At 37.9% G+C, this 18464-nt stretch overlaps 1 protein-coding gene across 2 annotated transcripts in view; it reads right to left on the bottom strand.

The window, feature by feature from the left end:
• LOC124277761 (paired box protein Pax-6-like) overlaps positions 1 to 16642 on the bottom strand; it is a 68552-nt gene extending 51910 nt beyond the window's left edge. Inside the window, exons 1-2 of one of the 2 annotated variants that reach the window (XM_046713487.1) lie at positions 16583 to 16642; positions 8849 to 8902 (exon numbers count right to left, since the gene is read on the bottom strand). The gene's annotated coding sequence lies outside the window, so the exon portion shown is untranslated. Of the gene's footprint in view, positions 1 to 2038; positions 2116 to 8848; positions 8903 to 16582 lie in introns of those variants that run through there. The other variant, XM_046713489.1, reaches the window with a different exon arrangement.
• Positions 16643 to 18464: the final 1822 nt, after the last annotated feature.

Here is an 18464-nt window from a genome sequence, read left to right as displayed (position 1 = left end):
TGGTCACACTGATCGTACTGGTCACACTGATCGTACTGGTCATACTGATCCTAGGTTACATCCGTGATAAGCACATGATAGTCACAACAACAATACTCTAGGCACATTTGTAACCAACTGAAAGGACAGGACTATCACTATATTAATTAGGTGTAATTGTATTCTATAGCTGATGAAGTATAACTTCGAACTATGACCATATTGTAAATAAAAACAAGGATTTCACTGATGATACCAAGCTGTAGTGGTGGAGAGTCATGACAGAATGTAAAGACACATTCACACTTCCTCAATGTGAGATTATCACGGGGTGGTTCTTTCAATACGTATAATTCTACTTATGTGTAATCATGATATATGTTTGTCCATGTTAAATTGGACGTGGTAAAGGTAGGTACATTGTAACGTTAATTTGAAGGAACGTTAATGCTACCTTAATAGCGTCAGTCACACACATCCTCATGTTCAATATGTACAGTCGATGTAAGCGGAAATGTGATAAGAAAAATGAACCGTACACAACTCGCAACTCACATTTACATTATTAATAATATGATTTAACATGTAATTAAAACATACGTCAGTAATTTTATATCATCATATGATAAATACTGAGATGTTCAAATCATAATATGAAGCAGTGACAGAGATATTTTGTGAACGTTTAGACATCGCGCAATCTTGATAAGGTAATGTCATAAAATGCCATCGGGAATAGTAATAGTTGGATGAAAGCAAGGTGCATGATCATTGTTGACATCAGATGTTTACAACAAACTTAAATACATAATTATATACAGGATATAGAATAATTACACTACTTGTTAAAACACAAATAAACTACAAACTGTAGAGACGTTGAAACTGCTAGAAAGAGACAAAATATACTGACATCTTTCGCAAATTGATATGAATAAACATATTTGGTGACACAAGTAAGATAACAGGTCCCGTAGGGATGATTCACTGCCACTTATGAAGCAAGGAAACATATTGTTGATACAATCGCCGGTTTGAAACAGCTACATCGAGCATTCATGTTTAATTTGCATTTTATGACAGAATAATACTGAAAATGTGGCACATCTGTCTGTGAAGTCCATTCCCAACTTTATCTCCGTCAATATACAATAGCGACCATATGTCGGACCAGTTACACCAACAAGCCGATGTGGATGTTCTGGTGGCACGCTACTGTGAATTCCATAATGGTCTGGTCAATGGTTCGATGTTTACTATGTTCCGAAGGCCACAAAACATGGATCATAATTGAATTTATTTTACCATGGATTGTACACATAGAATGCCATATTCTGTTTTTTAATTATGCATATAAAAAGAATATTGGTGTAGAAATTGCCTGTTGTATACAGTTATTAAACCCTACACATTTAGGTATCATATATCAAACCAGGAAATATAACCTATTAATAATAATTCATCCGTGATTGAATTTTCAAACCTGACGTCTGTGGGAAAACCTTTAACTGTTAATCCACCTTTGCCGAAATTCCCCGCAAAAGTGAAAAACAATATTTATATTTCTTTTGTCTATTTAAAGGTCACGTTTCAACTTAAAACATATATTTAATCAATATTCTGTAACAGACCTCCCCTCAAATATATGAGAAAAACGAGTAAATTACATATAACTGTAAACAGATATCTGTATAATAAATATATACGGTGCGATGTTCTATTTAACATAACACAATCATTGATCAAAATGTTAAGTCACACATTGTTTACAATATCACGAAATAATTCAACACATCATTGTTCTATATGAATTAGTATTAATTATCTAAAATAACAACATGTTATTCAAATAGAAAAATATGACAGACAACAAAGTATATGCAATAACAAGTGTTTTACAGTTGACTTTTTCTAACATAAAGATTTTCTTTAAGTAATATGTGTACAATGACTGACTTATCTAAATAAATCTCTCCTATATGATCTTAAAACATTTTTACTTGAAGTTTAAATTGAAAATTGACTGGTATATGTTATCGTAGATACACACGTAACTTACGGCCTGCAGATAGTATATCTCCAAATACACCCCCGTCAGTCAACGCACGAAAGGAAACGTATATCAAGTGCAATATGCGAAGCCACTTACATCTAACGTAATCTTTTACCACTGGCTATAAACTGTGTTTATGTTTTGCAAAAGCTTAAATAATACATTAAAATGCAATTTCAGATTATCATATGTGTTATATTGCTAGCCCTCTATCAGCGCTTTCTTCGGCTGGCATTGCTCAACCACGAATCGATATGCTGCCTGCAGTCCTCAATCAATAGAAATGACATGTGTCAATCACGATCGTAATAATTAATGAAGATGATGTAATTATAATAACTCCACCTCCTGTTGAATCCTCCCTCCATCTACGCCCACTACGTCGCCATATACGGTAATGTGTAATCACTGCCTCGACCATGCGGCCACCATCGCTATTGTGCACAAACGCGGCTACAAAATGAGTTGGAAATATCGCGTTTTACGCAGTATAGGCCCTGCACAATAACATCAGCCAGCCTCGCTGAATTTATATGCATATTTTCCTGATGGCCGTATGATGCTTGATGTCAGTCATCAAAGAAATCTGACTTAACCGTGTAGGTTAGCAAAAAAGTTGTTCTAAAGTTCACTACAAAGGTAGCTTAGTACATGACAGCTTAATCAGTACGAAATGCGGACATACAGCTATGGTTAGTCTGGTGGAGGGTATAGATGCATATAGATATTTTTTCACGACATTCATTATTTTTTAAGTAGATACACAATTGTAACTTACCTAAATATGTAATAATGTTTTTTTTATAAAGGCAAAAGAATGTATAAGGAAATCAACAATTTATACTGAAAGTCGATTAAAAGTGGAGAAATATAATTTCGTTTTCAGTTTTACTTATTAGATAGCTATGTATAAATGTGTTTTTTTACAGAAAGGAAAATATATTATTTTGTTTTTCTATATATTTTACATTATTAAATAATATTTCGTTTCAGTAATAATAAATGCGTTTGAATATCATAAACATCGCTCGCTAATCAATTGTTTAGTTACAGAAATGGTTGATAACTTGAATCCAACTGGTACCAAAAGGTCTCGGAATTGTATATATTCTATTACCTCATTAAAAACTATTTGTACCCTACATTACATGACGGTGCAATATTGGTGACTTACCTTGATGTATCCTCTGTTCAAACTTAGCTGCATGTATTTGTAGAGCAATGTGATTGCGACTTGCTCATTGAGCGACATGTTCATCGAAAGTTTCACACTGTGTGCGCTTAAGAATAGGCCTTCATATGTACACTACTTATGAAAAACGTACGGAAAGTTTTTTTTTACTTGATTACATTTTCCACGTGAAGATGGACATGTAAAATATAATAGATGGGGCGGTAACTTCTCTCTGAAGCGATTTGTCTTTACCATGTGAAGTTAACAATAGTTGACGAAAGACCGTTTTGCATTACGGAAATTTTTATATTAATTTTTTTTACTAAACTGTTTGAAAGGCGTTTCCCTGAGGAAGAGAGGAGCCACATGTAAGGAGAACGACGTCTTATAATGCCAGTAAACACGTTGTTATTGTGCCTACTTTACATTGTTCTACACGTCGCAAAGTATTAATCTTCCACACTTAATGCTTGATTGTTCCATTTATTGTTTTTCGTGGTTAAACATAATATCGTATAGTGTATTGATATGCTTATTGTATGCTTAAAATTGCCAGCAAGAATATTAAGAAAAATTGTGAGTGCACTGTCAATAAGTCATCAAGTCGGATGTATCTTCATTCGAGTTTCGAGATACAGTTATTCACCTAGAGGAAACAACCAAACAAGCTGGAGTTCGTTATGTCTGTTATACCGTATTGCGAGGAAGGGCCGTGCAGCCTGCTACACACATTTTACAGAATGGACATTATTCAAATACAATATTTTGTAATACTCATGACAAGAAATTATCGATAATTGCTTAACTGTGTCCACGAACGTAGTTATTTACCTTTAATTAGCAAAATATTTTAACACAACACGCTTGTTTGTTAAACAAACAAGACCACTTTGAACAACGGGGTCAGTAATCTACATAACGAACAACAACAACACAAATTGTGATTAATATTATCTAAGTTTTTGTGTGCTGAAGAACATTATTTTTTCCGGCAAATATGTAAATTCTGTGTATTTCAAATTGCCTCCTACATTCATGTATAAGCAAAGATAATATAACAACCCACAATGTAATATTCCAAAAACAGACGCTGTAGTTTATGAATAGACAAAATATTTACACGTGGAGCGCTGATTGCATTTTATTCACCTACCAGTGAAAATCTACAAAATACTTCTCATGTTCCTACACTGTTAGTTACAATGAATTTCGATTGTTTACTTGTTTAAATAAATCAAATATATTAACTTTTGTCTGTTTGACTGACTAATTCCGTGTTGAAAATTACTCATTAACTGGCTTCTTTGAAGTAATTTTAAATATTTTGTATGGATCCATACATTCCTTTGAACGAATTTTCCATTTAAAGTTTTACATTTCGTTTTCAAATAATGAATAATTCGCCATTGTTGTTTGCTGTGGTTGTAACTATGTTTTGTAGCTGTGCGCCGTCGCGATTGATTTCCTGTCATAATTAAATTATGAGGTCCTGTTCCTATCGACCAGCCTGAGAACCGTTATTTTCTATAAGAGTCCATGTACAGATATTCTGTATATATTTTATGCCACAGTGATTTATCAGAAAGTTTTCGCTATTGATTTCTACTTATATGCAGTCAGAAGCATAAACGATGTAACCAGTGCTTTTGTAAAAGGGTTCCTTTTAAACCAAATGTTAACATATGATCACGGGTTTAATTCCATTAATCGTTATTCACCATAAGCACAACTGTTAATTGATAAAAACAATGCACTCGCTGACTTAAAAAAAGTTTAAACGCCGTCAAAATAATTAAGAAAGGATCTAGAACGAAATTAGTGCTGCCAACGTATCTCTGCAGGCCCAATCCTAGACGGTATTCTGACGGAAGTACACGTTACATGGAACCAGAAATATCGCAAAAAATCTACATTTTCATCAAAGATAAGATGGCTGCCATATTACCAGTGGATTACGCACGGCTTAAGTACGCTTAGTACCGCCTTAAAATGGTTATGGAGTGGCTAGGGAGGCTGGACACCCGACTGCGAGCTCCTTTGGTCTTACAGGCTCAAAAATCTGCTTACTTTAAGATCAAGTGTCTCCGTTGTTGCCTGGTTTATTTTATTTCTATCTAACGTATCCGCTGATCTGTAATTAGTTTGCTAAACTTCTAAGCCAATCACCTAATAATGAAACCCATAGGTTGGCAAACATTCCCGCTATTGAAGACTGCTAAAGTTCTGCAGCTTCCCCGCCCTTGCAGTTCCTTTACGCCTTACACCACGTGTGCAAACATTGTACACTGTCTTGTTTAGCTCGCCAGTCTCTTGGCAAACACAAAATGTCCTCTTTATACCCTTTTCCACATTCACGCGGCCGGTCGCTCATTGTGAAGCCCAGTAGTTGGTAGTAGGAAAGCTACAAAGTCGAGTACAGCTCTTGTATAGCAATATACTTGGCTAGATTGTACAAACTCTGCGTTGCTCGATAGCCCTTTAAGTAGAATGTAAGTGTCAAGCTATTGTCGCTGCGTGGAGGTTAAGGGTTCTTCACATTCCAGTGTGACACTCAAAGTCGCTCGGATAACAAAACTGTATATGAAATAAGTGTAAGAGGAACGGCTTACAATCCCCCTTCATGAGGTCTGGTGTATTTGTGAGCTGGCGTTAATACCACTATTACCAAACACGATGTCATTCAAGTAGAAGTGACATGCTGATTTGTCCATAGATTAACTCGTCCACATCATATTAATATACTATTGCTCTGGACAAAAAACATTCCGACTTCAAATTTTCGGCGGGCAAAATCTTCCAAATGCTTCAAAATTAATTTCTTTTGTATTGCGTAGGTCCTTCTTCGTAAACACCGACACCTTTCTGTATGCATAGAGAATCTTTTATGTAGACCTTCGGACGCCATGTAAACAATGTTATTGTTCGGAACCAAAGGAGATAGATTATATGCATTTAGGCGCGTATATTGCTCCTATAGCATTCCATGGATCTTTAATACATACGTATCCAAGTAGTTCGACACTTGATTGTCTATAATTAATATCCCATCCTAAAAAGCCAACGAACATTCTTGCTTACAATGAGTATTTACACCAACACATGTACACATATCATTACGCGACTGTTTACAACCATTATTTAATTTGTCAATTAATAAACGATTTGATTTATTCCGTCACGTTGTCTCGGGGCTTGTTTTCAAATGCAATGAGTCCTTAGGCCATTATTTACTGAGTAAATATTCCACTTTATCAAATTCAAAATTATCCCCGAGAATTCTTGGTTAATACTTATTATTTGTCGTGTACGTGAGGAATGTGTTCGAACAGAAGGGTGAGTGTTGAGAAAGGTCCGAGAGAACAATGAACCGTTAATATCTACTGTCATTTGCTTTGAAGAGGATTATCCGGAAGCCGCCATCTCGCAACATATCTGTTACACAAGTATACAGATACGAGAAGGAACTAGAATTGTCTGCCCGTGGTTCGGCATGTTAACCATAGGCTGCGGGGGCATAAATAAAAACATTAACCGATAACATTATACACCTAGCTCCTAACAAAAGCTGTTGAAATTGACAATATAAAGGCAGAAAACAACGCTTATAATATCCAGCTACAATCAGTGATTTTGGTCAAAGCTCTCTTGAAGATATCCGATTTGATAATGAGTTAGTCCTATTGCCAATTGCGACTAGGAAATTTGGAGTTTAACCCTTGACCTTTGTAGAGAACGATATCGTACATTTGCCGAACTCGATCATACTTCTAACAATGTATCCGATTTCCTGAACCGTTTTTTCACAAGCAAGTAATAGAAGTGTGACTACCATACTCTCCGGTAGTCGCCCGCCCAGCGATGCACCATTAGTGAATACTGACACCCCTCCATGTCTAATCATTGCCTCATCCCCTGCAGGGAGGGGAGAGGGAGGAGACGATTGAGAGGGGGGCGCATTAATGGGCAACTAGCCTGCCGAGGAATGCAAAGGACAAATAACTGGAGGTTCATGGGAAAGGAGAAGAAGACTCTAACCTAGAATCACAGCTTTGGAGGCAAAGGCAACGTTATAGGCTCATGTTTCGTATCCTAATCTAAACTTCTAATTAGTGGTCTTAATACGCAAATAATGAATTCAGGATGGTTCCTTTAATGTCGCCGCTCACCCCAGCAGGACCTCCAGAGTGTTCGCCCGAAGGTAGAGGAAACCATCTTCCCCTGTTCTCAGCTTCTGTCCCTTCCTACCCCTTACTGAGCCCTATCTCTCACTCTCGTTAGGAGCATCCTACCTCACAGAAAGAGAGACCTGGCGTCGCTATCTCTTCCCCCAGCTTTTGATAAGCAACAAATCCGCTTAATTGTTATTTTATGAGTCGGTTTGGATTTTTTCACAGCTGAGCTTTGAAATGTGGCACTTTTCCTAACATTTGTCCTGAGAGGGTTTGCATTAGTCAACCCCTCTTCACACAGGGGTCCGTTGTGGCTTTGTGCATGAGAAAGAAAGTTTTTCTTTCCGCGAGAAGGAGAGGTGTTGAGGTCCCTTAGGGATGTGGACGATCTGATTGTGGTGCTCCCGAGCAACCTCTGGCTGGTTCACGACCGCAGAAGAAAGGCAGAGATTTGCCCTAACTTGACTCGTAGTGTGAAGGGAGCACTCTCGGTTCTATACGCTAACATTGAGATTTCTATACTTCGTCTGCGCTATGAGTACCTTCCTTTTAAAACGGGACTTGAAAACATCTAGACTGGCGTCAGGCGACCGTTTCATCTTCAATACCAATGGTGTTGGTAGTGGGAAGGCTCCATGGCAGCACAATAGAACGTCTGACTCGAGTCTGGACCCTGTCGTCTGCTCATTGAACGTCAGCGACAGACGACAGATGCTTTCAAACTTTGAAAAAGAGTCGTGGGCAATTTTGTTGTTTGGAGCTGAAAAACAAGATCCGGAATTTGGCCTCTTCGGGGATCAAAGTATAGCAATACAGAATTCTGAGACCAAACCCATATGATACGAATTCGAATCAGGCACGGGTTTAGGTAATAAATCTTTATGTCCCATTGTGGATATTTCTGAACAAGTTCTGATATTAACACTATGTCAAGTACACACATAGTAAAGGGGAGTTTTATTGGTGGCATTTGACACGGGTAGAATTATGGGCTGGAACACCGTCTACGATGATGGCACAATGATGGCACCAAGAAACCAAATGTCAATACCACCAGTCTCCCATACACAGTACAGTCATGGCCAAGGAATTTCCCGTCTAACACCTACATATAAACGTGTGATTACTTTGGTATGTGTACAATGCCATATCTACACCCAAGGGGCATTGGCTATTGGTAGGTTCTGGTGCCACTGCAAGATGAAAATATACAGGTAATACAAAGAATACATATTGAAGCATTATATACGAATGCATTCAGCTAACGGACAGACAGGGAATGAATGTCACGAATGTATATATTAAACGACAACGCAAACCAGTCTCGATTAAACTCCCCAATAGATTCCATAGGGCTTGAAAAGTGAACGTTATATGAACGGATCATTTAGAAATGACACCGGGTGTTCACGAAAAGGAAAAGCATGTAATGCCACTCACATACTTTGAAACAAGGTTTACAATTACGCCTACCCTCAGCAGTCCGTCCGATGCCTTCTCATAGATATCTGACTGATGGCTTCAGATCTGGAATCAAATAGTTTCAATGTAAATTATCAAACCAAAAGTAAATATTCAAATCACCCTTTCTTTAATAGTATTTTCGTCACGTGAGTTTGTGATAGACACAACTTTTCATTCATATCATTTTTAAGTCCATGTTTTGTGCTGTGATAAATATTCACACATTACAAAATTCGCGAACACCTGGTGCCATCACTACTTATACTGATTCATAAGCACAACACACGCTCATGATATTGCCGAAATCCTACAAAGGATTGCTTACGATTATGACAGGGTTTTGTCGCTTTTATTAACAAATTGGTACTAAAATATAAACATTCAGTTCTATATATGAAAACAGCTGATTGCAGCGATAAAGTTGGATCATATCATATTCTTTTGGTAGATTCTCTCATAGGATGAAAGAGGGGGCATTGTCGTGGTTTGACCACAAAACATAACCATCTGCAATAACGTTGTGCTAACCTAATTCAGCGGCGTTAAGTAGGATGGACGCTTAAATCAGGACTAATGTCCAGGTGTGTGAGCCGCGTGTTAATCTCTTCAAGATCAATAACTATCTCAAGTTAAGGTAGTTCAACCTTCCATTTGTAGGTATTGTCTGTATCAAGTGCACCCCGATAGTCTTAAACAATAACCGCTGAGTTATCTCCCCTTTCATTGTCACCGTCGAGTGGCGATGGTGGTGGGAAGCCACTAGTGACTGGAAAGGCACCTTAATTGTCTGTTACATTTCAGACAAGTACTACAGCATTACTGAAGGTCAATTTAGTGTTTAATCGTTAAGTGTGTTGTAAATCTCCTCGTAGGAGAGATAAGCGGCTTATCTTCAAATGGAACCGACGGCAGGTACTTAACAGAAACCATAGCCGCTTATCCTTGGATAGACTCGTACACAGATTAATGAAGTAACGAGCCACACTTCAACAGTGTTACATACACATTACTGTGAGGTAAGTAAGTAGGCTGGCACATGCAGAAGGGAAGTCTATATTTGTTATTTGTAACGGAAGTCAAAGCTGTGTCGGAAGGAGAAACTGGGGAAAAAATTAGTTATTTCTAAGGTACTTTTGGAAATGAAGCATTATATTCTTTGATTCTATCATACACTGCCGAATAATAATGATAGACTTTGACAGACGTGCCAGTATATGACTACGAACATCCTAGTCAGTGAATGAATGGGTTTGTGCTGCTTTATGCAACATTTCAGCATTATCAAAGCGAAGGACACCAGAAACGTTTTTCACACAAATTAACCATGTGGGGAATCGAACCCATTTTCACCACCAGGCCACCTTACGTCACTTCGAACGACGTAATTAAATACTTCAAGCAAAAGTTTTATTTACGATTACGGATAAATTGGTGCAATGAGTTATATATAGTGATTATGACGTCATTTACATTGTTCTTTCATTTCAAAACGATGCACCCTAATTTGCATGCTTAGATTGATGTGAGCCTGATGCATATTTGTTTGAACATCAAAGCATGCGGTATTCGTCAGACTTGAGGCCAACATGCAAGTGATCATGAATCATTGTTAACTTGGTGTCTTCTGAAACGTTTTCTGGCTTTCAGTAACAGCAGGTTGTTAGTGGAGATACAACAAACCACACCGCCGTTTGTTGAGAGTGATTGAGTATTGTTTTACGCCTTTTTTAGCAAGCACTACTCTTACAGTATCACCAAAAGATGAGTTCCCAGATGTGACGCCTCTAGACGCCTTATCCACTCACGAAAATACAAACTATCTTTTGAACAGATTTCGTGAGTTTGAGTGTGAAATCTGTTAGGTTCAGCATTTTGAATTTACCGTAGATGTGCGTGACTTTTCTGGCAACAATTGACTAGCCTGTGCGTGTGTTTGTGACGGGTAGCAACAATGGGACAGGATACGCCCATTTAACAAGTGTGAGTGAATGCCTCAGTTTAGTTTTACGCCGCTTTTAGCAATATTCCAGCAATATTATTATAGGATATTTATATAGCGCACATATCCACGCAACTAGTACATGCTCAATTCGCTGCTTTCCCCCTTGATCATTGGATGTTAATCTCCCTGTGGATCATACAACTCTTGCAGCCACTAGGCACACCAACTTTCCCATCCTTACGAGGTACCCATTCACAGCTGGGTGGACTGGGACACATAGTCACAGTGCTTTGGTCAAATTTACTGCATGTTGCTGTATCCGCAACTAGGGGTTTGCACGTATTCATTTGGCCACCATCTGTTTATTTACCAAAGGATTCGTGCTCAGGGTTGTGTACTGTACACTAGGGGTTGTGGCAACACTGAAAGAGTCTGCACACAAAGTTGACTCCAAGGTTTTTACACCAGGTCACAGGTGGGCTCGATCCTGGCACCTCAAGCTCGCTGGATCACTAGCTTGGCGCCTTAAACACGGCTGGGGACACCAGAAATGGTCTTCTATCATTGTGCCCATGTGGGGACTCGAATCGGGTCTTCGGCGTGACAAGCGAACGCCTTAACCACTAGGCTACCCCACCGCCCCTCATTTTCAAGAACACCTGATATAATCACTTTTGAATATGATTCACATATACGTGCCTGATATGATCAGAATCCTACAATTTCTCGTGGATATGAATTTTTTTCCCAAATACCGTCATAAAGTCCAGTGTTGTGAACATTTGCAAGTCCCAAAGCAACAAAAGCTCCCAAGTGCCATAGATAACTATGTGATGTATTATAGCGAAATCCTTCAGTATGTATGAGTATCATTCTGACGACTCACTTATTCCACGTGAAGACTCCAGCTGCCGAATATTGACAGAGAATATACACTCTCGCCCAACTGTACACGATATACTACGCGAAAATGAATGCTGTATAACACCGCGACAAGCGATGTAAGAATACGAATTTTGGACCTGGTAAACCAGTTGCAGACAGCATGAGCGACGATTTGTATTTCCTGACCGATTCACCATTCATATGGAGACCCGACAGACATAATGTGTGAACTGACTACATGTCTCACGTCATTACGTCAGTCGCCGTTCATACACCAAATTACTGGCCAATAGTTTTTACTTGTGATATAACTGTAATATTACCACGCAAAGTCTCACATTAACGAGTGTCGATAATATCTTAATATAATGTCGAATTTCAAAAACGTACAAATAATGACTTTAAACAAAAGGTAAGAACATTTTCCTCATAAATGTATTTGTTTATCAAAGACTGGACATACTTCGGTGAAAGATAGAAATAATATCAAAATCACATAATACATTACTCGAAACGTAATACATGATAACTGTTATCGTACCATACATAGTCAAAATATAGAAGGTATTTTATCTCCATTCCATTTTCATACATATCCAGGACATTCGCAATTACCTTTCGAGGCCACCTCGGCACTTCGCCATAAATAGCTACCCAATCAAAATATTCTCACGAGCGAGAAGAAATGCTGAACTGGTGAGAGGATTGGTAGAGGTGGTTACTGTCGAAACGGGGTGTTAGTAGCGATTGGTTAAAGAAATCTTAGCATCATAGCATGGCCATATGTAGATAGTCGCTGGGTGGCACTCGTCGTGCTGGGGTCACTCAAAATACTTACGACCTTAGCAATAAATTCGAGAGAAGTAGACACGAGTGATTTCTAAAGTAAGGCAAATAAATAAAATAAACACAATGTGTATTGAAACATATATCAGTATAACCACAGCATAACGAAGACAACGATTCACAAAGCTAGCTATAATACAAAGTCATATCAACTATTTAATTTCGACTTCTGTGTGTAGTTCAGAGTATCATTGACTGTAAGATATCAGATCAATTCCCGTAATTAAATATTTACATACAAACGGCGTGTATCAATGTGGGAGTTCTTGTCATATTTATTGACATCAGATCAAAGAAACACCATTGTGCTAACCCAAGTTCTGCAAGCAACATACGTTGGTATCGACATTCTGAGAACAAAGATTTATAGATTTTTAAAATATACGTTCCTTGGTTGTTTAACGCCACACTCAACAATACGGTATGGCTAAAACTGAATCTGAATCAGAGAATCCAGTAATTGTGGACAACGGTCCACGCCGTCGCTGTACGACATAGCCATCAGCCAAGTCACCGAGTTGAGCAACCCACTGGTCGCCTCGAACAACCATTACATGTTCATAATGAACCATATCTATACGGGTTAAAATTCGTATCTAATTACAGTACATAAAATATGACATATCATTAAAAATCGGAAAAAATCAAATGTCATCAGTTCCTCGCTGAGAAAACTAACACCGTATCAAAATTAATTGAAACTAATAGTTCTTACACGTCACGTGCATCGCCGTTCTATTCACTGTGTTCATTCTGTTTTCATGAATCATCGTCCACTAAACACAGGTATTACAGTCTATTATGAGACTCACCGGGGGTAGAATGACACATCCACTGATCAATACATACGCCTAACCACTGCACTTGGAATGCAGCCTATTCGTCAGTGGTGTATATCTGTGACAAAAGATGCTGATTCGGGTATACAATTGTTGATACTTGGTGTCATCATTATTTATTACAATACTTCATAACATAGGGGTGGGGTAGGAAACACCCACCTTTTCACGAACACCTGGTATCATTGCTATTTAATAGTTATTCATCAGCATATTCTTATGATACAGTTGGAATCATACAGTGGTCTTCTGTCCTTTTGATTCATAGTTTTCACTTCCAATTTGCCCGTCCGGTAACCAAACCAAGACTATAAATGCCTCTTATATTTGACGTGTACCTGTGTTTGCAATGACGCAAACAAAATGCTGTGTTCTGTGTTTATAAACATCATTAAATATAGTTGTAGATATGTAAGTAGGCATATGAAACATACAAGCGGAATAAAAGTACGTTCTCGGTGTTTTAATAGGATGGTAGAAGGCTTCATTGCTGCATCACAAGAGATTCATCCTGCCCCACTGCCTCAGTACCCGAACCACCACGTCAACAATGGGCTCTGATTCACGTGTGTAGTTTGTATTTGACGAGGTTTACACTACTTAGATCACGACTAAAGATGACGTGAACAATTTGAAAATCCTGCTGTGCGAAAAATACCGCCTTTAATGTTTCTCTTCATTTGCTAGCTTATCGGACGTAAACTAGGCATGCTTTAACACCTTTCAAAGGTATTACAAAATAACACAAAACTTCCAAAAGCACTTGAAACATCTAATTTCATCTGAGGTACTCTTGGGAAATATTTATGATCTTATATCTCCATAGTAACCTTAATGGGTTGATCTCATAAGAGGCGGCGTAGTAAGATACAGTGGAATAGATCATACAGGAGCATTGTTATGAACACCCCCTTCCTTCCGGCCCATTACATATACACCAAGAGAGGGATGAACTCAAGCCTCAATCGCGAACTCTGCGATCCGACATGATTAAAAGGAAAAAGGATGTGACAAGTATTACTCCGTTTATGATGCGGTTTATAGGAAACTCGAGCTGTGTTAAGTATCCCATGACAATGCCAAGATGTTTGATGTTCTCGTCGGGTGATAGTACAGATGTGATCTTTTGTCTACCATGAACTCTCACATTTGAGGCATCTAGGAAGAACTATGTATGTGTAGGTTGTTCTCAAGTCCTTGCATACTCATTTTCAAAACACAAATACCTTTGCTCATTATTTTTCAGTTAAATATCTACATTTATGATTAATGGTACTAAAAGTAACATATCTTTCGATCGTTACATACATTTTGGGCTAAGATTCACCGAGATAAATACTTTCGGTATCATAAAGATTTCTTTGGCGATTGTGAAAGTTTTATTGAGATGAAACGCGTTTTAATGACGTTTGTAGGTTAGCTGACGTACCAGCGTGCATCATACCAATGAGTATATAATTCTAAATTGAAATGGAAGATATGCCATTTTGCTACGGTGAACGAGATCAGATAATCTCTATTTCAGTGTATCCAAACGGTAGATTTATATCCTTTTGATGGAGATTTTCATCTTAGTTTGTGTGAAAAATCAGATTTTATAGCGTGCAGAAAAATAAACTTAAAAACTGAAGAATTGTAAACGTGAAAGAAGCGTGACTAATACCTACATCGTTTAATATTGGCCTTAGAAAACAACTTGAATAACGAGTGGGAACACATTTAATACACTTTTATGGCAGAATGGAAACAAAATGAAGTAAAGCATTGACTCCGCTTCCACTCATTATCTCAAAGCTATATTTTCTACAGAAAAAAAATCCTCTTTAGTCGTTTCATATCAAAGATTGGGTGAGCTAATTTATATTAGATTTGAATTTGTAATCAAAACAGCGCAGGATCATTAGGCCTTCATTTAATGAGATTATAACAAAATATTTATTCAATACTTTTATCTATTTGATTTGATTTTTCTCTCATTAATCATATTTGGGCCGCTGAAAATCGAATTTTCCCTAGTGATTGCATATCCTCCGATTCTGCCCCGTTAACTTTCCTACTTTTTTCTCAAAGGCCCTAGGCCCTTCTTAGACTTCTTTCTATTAACTTTGCTCATTTCAAGCTTTTTTTATGGGCTGAGAATTGATTTACGAAGCGGGTTATTAAAAATTGAGACAAAGTTAAGCACTGATTGAATCAGCGATATCACGTCGGAATTACCACTTTCAAAGTCATGTGATCGAAATACAATTTGTCGGAAGCTATACACAGCAAATTGCAAAGCTATATACTGTGGAAGTATCATTAATGGTATAACGGTAACATTTACACTCTGCTCGGCTTCTTCTTCACTACCTATAATGAGGATGTGTCGGTAACGTCGTTTGCACGCTATACATTTGTAACCACCATGCATTTTCTCAAGATCAGATTGTTTTTTATATTTATATGCCACGAGCAAACCCTTCTGGCGATCACAGCCCATTTGTAAGGAAGTCAGTTAGTCATACTCCCATTTCAAGTCTCAGTATTCAAAATGTTTAAGGTACATAAATGAGGGATCTAAATTTGACAAAATAGATGTCCGATGTAAATTCCTTTGTACCAAAATGGTTCCATATTTATTCAGATTAACAGTTTACCTGCTTTTACATATGTGTGTGACGGGGGCACCGCTGGGGGTCAAGAACATCTGGTATCATCACTGTTTGGTTAATAAACACCTTCACGATATAGATGCATGACACGTTTTACGGACAACTTCTTCTATTCTTTATACGACGTTTCAGAGCTACTTCTTGTTCCTTCACCCGATGACGTGCCATGTATTCATGTTCGTCCAACCTTTAAATGCCTTTCAAGTACCTTTTCACGATATGGTCGGAATCGTAAAATAGAGTCTACTTTTAGCAATTATTTCTTATAAATATGGAATGGGTTTTGTTACTTTCATTTATTCAGAAGGAATAAGATTAATTGTAACAAAAGCATGAGTGTACCATCGAAAACTGAAAGGATTCGTGTCCGCTGTGTAGAAAACAGGTAGGGCAGGGACGATACAGATCGGACACCGTGTAAATATAATCGAAAATACATTGATGTTACAAGTAAGCTATAATAGTGTTTTGTAGTATGTTTCATAGGTTCTAATACACCAGAGGACATGAATCAATGGACATTTTACACCTAAATGCCCACATTAAAGAACAAAACCTTGTGATAGCAACACATTACCTTTGTTTCAAGGCGGGCAGATTGGTCCTCCTTGGTTGGAATACGACCACAGACAATGATATTTAACAAATGTTAAACAACGACATATTATCATAATCAATACAATACCTCGCACTGTACTTCATCCCGGTAAATAACGGAACATTCAGCATGTTATGCTTTCATATAGCATCCAATATGGGTTCATTACGTTGTACAGCTGTGCGTGACATTAATTAAGCAAGGTCCAAATGATACATTGTTTGGCACTCAAACACAGAAATACTACCAAATGTCAGGCTCTTGATGTTAGTCCAGCATATTTAATGCATGATATTGTTGCGGCTAGTTTTATTGCCCTGATTTATTGCATTATTCAATATTTATTAGAGCCAAAGAACCGTTGTTGTTGCTCTTTCATAATTTTAAACAACCATTTTTAATATGACTAGTATGATTTCTGAAGTGGCTAAACTGGAGAAATATTCAACAATAAGTCTAATGTGTTATAGCGGAATATCAATGGGTGTATGAGGATATTGGATACTAAATTATCAAAGCTATACGTTTCAAATAAAGTGGAAATTTAGGGCTTGAGGTCATATGTCCATTCGTGAAACCGGAGAAAAAATAAAGGTTATCTCTGAAACTGACCGTTTAATACAGCATATAACGCCAGTTTAATGTTATACACGTGAAATAAGTATCATCCCGGCACTTTACATACATCCAGGACTCTGATTTGTCATCTGATGAACGCAACCTTTAAATCGCAGAGATTAATATAGTTTTCTCAGACATTAGTTTTAACTTTTGTTAAGAATATACCCAAAATTTGAATAGCAATTTATTTTATTTAACGTTGTCAGATTCTCGAATTGAAAACGGTTATGTATAATACTGGCATCAGCCGTCACGGTAATAACAGCTTTGATGAAAGCATCACCTACCGCGTCCAGGAAATAAGAATGTTTTGAACTTACACCGAAATAAGCGAGTATTTTACAAAGGAAAAGCGACTGATACTCAAGTCAAAGGGCATGTTTCTGTATCATCAGTTCATTTATGTCACCACTCTTTTTATAGCAATGTTAGACGAGAAATCAGTCTTCTTAGTTTCCTAACGTTTCCTTTGTAATATATGTTTTCACAGACCCAAACAATGAACAAGGGTCATGGAGAGAAAAATGGCCCGATTGGTCAAAGGTTTGGACTCTGCAGACTAAACAAAGGCACAACTGAATACATCAGATCCACGAACAGATTGATTAATTGGAGGTATTTAATGAATATTTTTGAAGGAAAACAGTTTTCAATTATTGAATACATATTCTGGGCGTATATTCATCATTATGTCCCGATGCCCTTCGCGGGTTTCCATCAAGGGAAGCCTAACGCGGGGGAATCTCTTAAAGATGATCTGGAAGCTGCGCGTATTGGCCAATAATTTATTTCTTTCGGTGATCAGAAGGGGCAATCATTCACAGAAACGACGCAGGGGTTGGCGATGTTGGAGCTGGGGCTAGCAACTGCTCATCTCTGGTGAGGAACGAGCACATAAACCCGCTATCAATTACACTTCCTCCATACTACTGGCCCGATGAAAAATTTCGCCGAAAAGAAATGAGAGCTATGCGCCCGAGGTGATTATTTTATTATCGCTTGTGTCACATTAAAAAAGCTCAAAACGAAGATAGATTGCCAGTGCCGAAAAAAAGACGCAGAATAGGAATGGCTTACTCCGGGCATATAACGTGCAAGAGTGTTCCGAGAATAATTACTGAAGACGGCCAAAGCTTGGGCAACTTCGCCAAACTCACCCATGCGTACACTGTACGTGCAGACCATGGGGCAGCGGATATCAATCTCTTTCATTACGAGCAGAATTTTCCGTCTTATTAGA

Source organism: Haliotis rubra, unplaced genomic scaffold, assembly GCF_003918875.1.
Source record: "Haliotis rubra isolate DU_JTF1 unplaced genomic scaffold, ASM391887v1 Scf227, whole genome shotgun sequence".
In the NCBI taxonomy this organism is placed as follows: Eukaryota; Metazoa; Mollusca; class Gastropoda; order Lepetellida; family Haliotidae; genus Haliotis; species Haliotis rubra.
Note: the sequence above shows the minus strand (reverse complement) of the source record. Positions and strands in the feature narration are given on the sequence as shown.